This window comes from Arachis hypogaea, chromosome 1 (assembly GCF_003086295.3).
Source record: "Arachis hypogaea cultivar Tifrunner chromosome 1, arahy.Tifrunner.gnm2.J5K5, whole genome shotgun sequence".
Classification (NCBI taxonomy): Eukaryota; Viridiplantae; Streptophyta; class Magnoliopsida; order Fabales; family Fabaceae; genus Arachis; species Arachis hypogaea.
The window spans coordinates 28,094,159-28,100,017 of NC_092036.1; the positions used below are offsets into that span (position 1 = coordinate 28,094,159).

Consider the following 5,859-nt stretch of genomic DNA (forward strand, 5'->3'; position numbering starts at 1 on the left):
TTTCCCTCTAGGTTTCAAGCCTTTATCAAATCCTTAGTCATCTTCTTGATTACATCCTTTGAGGCTTCTTTCTTATTGATCATTCATTCTTTTTCAAAGTTATTTTTCTTTTTGCTAAGTGCTTTGTAAGAGGGCGACTCTTTATGATAAGGTTTCAGCCAACACTCCCAAACCTGTTAGTTTTAAGGTGCTAGGTGTTAAGACACCCCTAAGGACTTACTCCCTCAAGTCTCTTTCCCTCATACATACACACCACAGGCATATGGTTTGTTATTTTTCCTTTCTTGAGACCTTGGTGTCCAGCACCTCTTTGGGTTACTAAGTGTTTTGTAACTAAGGTTACTCTTGATAGTGGACTTTCAGCTGATAATCCTGGATTGGTTAATCCAAGCTACCAAGTGATAATGCACCCCTAAGAGCTTATTCATCCAAGTATATCCTTTGTACATACACACCACAGACACATGCCTCAATTTTGAAACCCTTGATGCCTAGCATTATTTCTTATTGTGTTTCTTTCCTTTTCACTTTTATTTCTTTTTCTCTTTTCTTATTGGGATCTTATTGTTTAGCTAGTCTCAAAGGGTGTGTCTCAAACAAAGGACTCAGGATAGATAGTTGCTTTCTTTCCTTCTTTGGTGAACCAACTTAGCATACTAATCAACCTACCACAAACATTCAGAATGCACTTCATAAAATAACTCCACTCTTGTTCTTTTCATAACATTTTCTTTTTGATTAACTTAAAGAGACAAGCATACAAGTAAGAAAGGTGAAAGTGAACACTTAAGACATTGAGCTAACACACTTAGCCTAAGCAATAAAACTTAAGTGCATAATTGAAAGTCCTAAGCTACCATGGAAGCATGTTCTATTTCATACATGATTTTCCTTATTTAAAGCTTTGAAAAAGATAAACTAAGCAGGAACTTCACCACCTTTCACTTATTGGTATGCTCATGTTCTTCTGCTACCTTGGGATTCTCCTTGATTACTTGGGTCTCCATTCCCCTTGCGCTTCCCCATCAGCTTTTTTCAGAAACCGGCATCCTCCATCTTCTTCTTCAATGCTTCCTTTTGCTGTTTCACCTTCCCCTCTTCTTGTTTTGTTAAGTTCTTGCGAACTTCCTCATAACTTAGGATGTCGGGGTGCAAGTGATGCATATGCTTACTCATATAGTTTAACCTTGCTTGAGTGTTGACGCTGAATTCTTCTCGATGCAGTTGCCTTCCTTCATTGAGCACACTGAATTCGTTGAATGCCTTCATCTGATTCATTTGGCATTGATTGAGTTCCTGGAGGCGTTTATCTTGGCTTTCTTACCTTTTAGACACTTGACTGATGTCTTGAGTGAGCTGAGAGTAGTGCTCTTGTTGCTACTCCATTAACTATTTCTGCCATTCTCTTTGTTGATTCATCCAATTTGTTAGCATTTTCTCTTGACGATCCATTCTCTAAGATTGAAATTGCAGTTGTTGTTCTTGTCCTTCCATGTATATTCTTGATAAATCATCAATGGCTCCTCGGATGTGACCCAAATTGATGTTGGTTGGGTCATAATACCCTTCTTGATGATGTTCTATTGGTTGGGTTTCTTATTAGACAGGTTCTTCCTCTTGTGCTTCTTCTGATGCCCTCTTCCTTAGATGGGGTCTTTTCTGCAGTTGAGCTGGAGTTACATGGGTTATGCGTTGGAGTGTAAGTGATCTCTCTAGACCTACCCAAGTTGGATTGCTATCTTCAAAGACAACCTTAGCTTTCATGTATAATCTAAGGATGGTGCTGGGGTACCAAAGTTTAGCACCTGAGTCTTTCTTCTCGGCTGATTCTTGAATTCCTTCAACTATAATTTCATGCACATTGATGCTTCCACCCCTTATTAGACAATGTACCATAGTAGCTCGAGCAATATTAACCTCAGAATTGTTTGTGGCTGGAAGGATAGATCGTCTCACAAGCTCAAACCATCCCTTGGCTTCTGGGATGAGGTCTCCTCTCCTGATAAACCGGGGTCTCATATCCGAATACCTTTCCCAATCAGATCCCACAATGCATATGTCACCTACAATTTCTTCTAGTTCATCATTGTCGGGGCCATTGTTCATTCTTTCTTAGTATCCGAGCTCAACAAATTGTGGTGATTTCAGATGAAGAGTTCTAATTATAGCATTCGGACTGAAATCTACCTCTGTTCCTCTTACATAGCTTTTAAAGGTGGGGGTTGTGGTCTTGTCTTCTCTAACCACATTTGTATAAAATTCCCTGATGAGAGTTGCATTTACCCTTGCTTCTGGGTTAGTGAGCTTTTGCCAACCCCTTTTCTCAATCTTCTCTCGAATTTGTGGACATTCATCTTCATTGAACTGGAATGTTGATTCGGGTAGTATCTTCTTGTCCTTTATTCGTTCGAACTCGAGCTCATGGAAGGCTGTTTTGAATCTCCTGGCGTCGAAGGAAGGCTGCTCCATGGGTTCCTTTCCTCTTCGCCTTTTGGAACTTGATGATGCCATATAGGATAGTTGATATATTGGTTAGTTCTCAAGATGGCTAGGAGGGTGTATGTGAAGCCTTGGTGAAGGGTGATGTGTGTATAACCGAAAGGAGGGAATGGGAATGGTGAGCATAAGTGTGTATGGAGAAGTTGTGTGAAGGGGTTTATATAAGAAGATGGTAATTGATTGAAGGGTGTGGATTGATGATGTTGTTTGATAGTGGACGGTTGGGGTTTTAGGATTGAATGAGCACAAGGATCACCTCCTTTATGGGGGTCTTGGTTCGGTCTTCAAAACTATCCATTCCCAATGTTGCATGGCAATACTTCCAAGGACATTCCCCATGAAGACAAGTGTGAAATTCCCTTGGCCAAATCTCCCTTCTTAAATTGCCCCATCAAGTACCATCAATGTACTTTTTGGTTCCCTATATACGAAAAGAAGATGTGATGGATTATTTGAAATTTTTGGTGGGAAAAAGAAAATGTGAACTAAAAAATTAAAAATATTTCTTTTTCTTTTGTTTTTTTTTACATGATTAAATGCTTTCCATGAATGCAAATCAATCAACCATTAAGCTTCCCATGCATGCACGTTGGTACACCAAACTTGTTTGTGATCATATGATGCAACAAGTTTGGGGAATAAATCTTCCTCATAGGGTGTGTTCAAACCTCACTTGGTGTGCTTTGAACACCAAACTTATCATGTAATATACATTGCATGTAGAGGAGCTTTATATTAGTTGTCAAAATTGATTTGAAATTTCATGGAAATTGCCTTATTACTATTATTAGAGATTTAAGAAGAGAGGTATAGAACATGGGTTGCTTCCCATGAAGTGCTTCTTTAATGTCATTAGCTTGACGGTTGACCCTTGTCAGGGTGGTTGGTGGTGCTTGAAATCCTCTCCTCTTGCAGTGAACCTATGTCCATTAGCTTTGTTGATAAGCTCCATATGCTCCAAAGATAATATTTTGTTGATAGTGTACACAGGAGGCAGCTGAGATGGAATAGTGGGGAGGTGGGGTGGTATAGATGGAAAGTATGTAGAGATCACTTCATCACCTGTCAAGAAATTTTCTGTAGGAATTTTATTATTCCTCCATCTCCTTGGAACTTTCTTCTTTGTATCTCTTGATGCTTGCTTGTTCTCTATAGCTCCTTTCCCTAAGGACTCCTTCTTGTTTCCTCTGCATGAATCTGGTGGTTCTGGTTCCCTTTGTATTACCTTTGAATGAGGTTCTTCTTGAATATGTGACTTCCCATCCAATGTGGTTTCCAATTGTGTTATTTGTGCTTCCTTGTTTGTTTCTTGCATCAATGCTTCATTCTGCTCTTCTCTTAATTCTTTGTTTTCTTGACTTGATTCTTGTGAAAGGTTGAAAACGTTGAAAGTGAGCTGCTCATCATGTATTCTCAGCACTAGCTCTCCTCGCTCTACATCTATGAGTGCCCTGGCTGTGGCTAGGAATGGTCTTCCTAGAATGATGGGGTAAATAAGATTCTCATCCATTTCCAGAACAACAAAATCTGTGGGAAGATAGTACCTCCCAACCTTAACCAGCACATTTTCAACCACTCCAATTGCTTGTTTTTGAGTTTTGTCAGCCAACCTGATAATTATATCAGTGGGGGTTAGTTCATTGATTTGGAGCTTCTTCATGAGGGAGAGAGGCATTAAGTTGATGCTTGCTCCCAAGTCACAAAGCCCTTTGTCAATCATTGTTCCTCCTATGGCACAAGGAATGTGGAAACTCCCTGGATCCTCCTTCTTTGTGGGTGGCCCTGGTTGAATGAGAGCACTGCAATCCCTGTTCATTTTTATAGTTTGTCTACCCTTCAATGGACTTTTTCTGGCTAGTAGCTCCTTTATATACTTGATGTAGAAAGGCATTTGCTGGAGAGCTTTGATGAATGGTATATTTACATCAAGAGATGCAAACATATCAAGGAACCTTGAGTACATTCTCCCTGCTACACCACCTTTAAGCCTATGGGGAAAAGGTGCATATGGGTTCAACACCTCCTTCTTCTTTGGCTCTTCCTTGGATGTAAGTTGAGTTGTATAGCTTCCTTCCTCCTGGCTTTCCTTTTGGTTATTTTGGAGGTGTTCTACTCTATTCATACTCCCCTCATTACTTGTGGTTATCATTTTGCATTCTTCCCATCTCACCTTCTTTGTTTCTCCTCTTGGATTCTTTTCTGTATCACTGGGGAATCCATTAGTGGGTTTGGGAATTTGTTGAGATAAATACCCTACTTGGGACTCCAATCTCTTGATGTTTTCTCCTTGGTTCTTGATATTGGCTCGCACTTCTTCCTTAAACACTTTGTTGTCTTGGACTTCTTTGCATAAGTTTTCAAGTAGAGCTTCAATCTTTGAGAGCCTATCATCTGTTGATGATGGTGGGTTGAGATTAGGTGGTTGAGAAGGTGGGTTAGATAGATGTTGATAATATCTCTGTGAGGTGTTTTGATGAGTAGCATTGTTGTTGGAGTTGAGGTTGTGGCGTCTCTGATCTTTCCCTTGGTCTTGTTGTTTTCCCCATCCAAAGTCGGGGTGATTTCTCCATCCAAAGTTGTAAGTTTTGGAGTATAGATCATGGACTTGTCTAGGTGAGTTTCCAACATAGTTGGCTTGCTCCCAATCACCTTCTTCTCTTATGTTTACTCCTTCTTGAGCTGATGATGAGGTGATGACTGCTGCGACTTGGTTCTCCTCCACCTTCTTGGTAAGATCTGCTAGCTGCTTGGTGATCATCTTGTTTTGAGCTAACAATGCATCCATGTGGTTCAGCTCCATTACTCCTCTGGTGTTACTTCTTTCGAAGGCATAGAAGTAGTCATTTTCAGCAACTGTTTCAATGACATCTATGGCTTCTTCAATGGTTTTCTTCTTGTTTAGAGAGCCTCCTGATGAATGATCCACAACCTTCTTTGACTCATAGGAAAGACCTTCATAGAAGATGTGAAGTTGAACCCACTCATTAAACATCTCTGGTGGGCATCTCCTTGTTAGGTCTTTGAATCTCTCCCATGCTTCATAAAGTGTTTCACCATCTTGTTGTCTAAAAGTTTGCACCTCAGTTCTTAGCCTATTGATCCTTTGAGGAGGGTAAAATCTTGCCAAAAACTTGTTCACCACTTCTTCCCAATTAGTTAAGCTCTCCTTTGGGAAGGATTTAAGCCATTTGGATGCCTTGTCCCTGAGTGAAAAAGGGAACAAGAGCAACCTATAGACATCTGGGTGGACTCCATTGGACTTCACTGTGTCACAAATCCTCAGGAAGGTGGTCAAATGTTGATTAGAATCTTCTTGAGCATCTCCTCCAAATGAGCAATTATTCTGCACAAGAGTGATGA

The 5,859-nt window shown here is 40.2% G+C and overlaps 1 non-coding gene across 1 annotated transcript; it reads left to right on the forward strand.

Annotated features, from left to right (window-relative positions):
- The first annotated feature begins 5,485 nt into the window (after positions 1–5,485).
- Positions 5,486–5,593, forward strand: LOC112715816 (small nucleolar RNA R71). The gene has a single exon (XR_003159998.1). It is a non-coding gene; the product is annotated as a small nucleolar RNA R71 (small nucleolar RNA).
- The last annotated feature ends 266 nt before the right edge of the window (positions 5,594–5,859 follow it).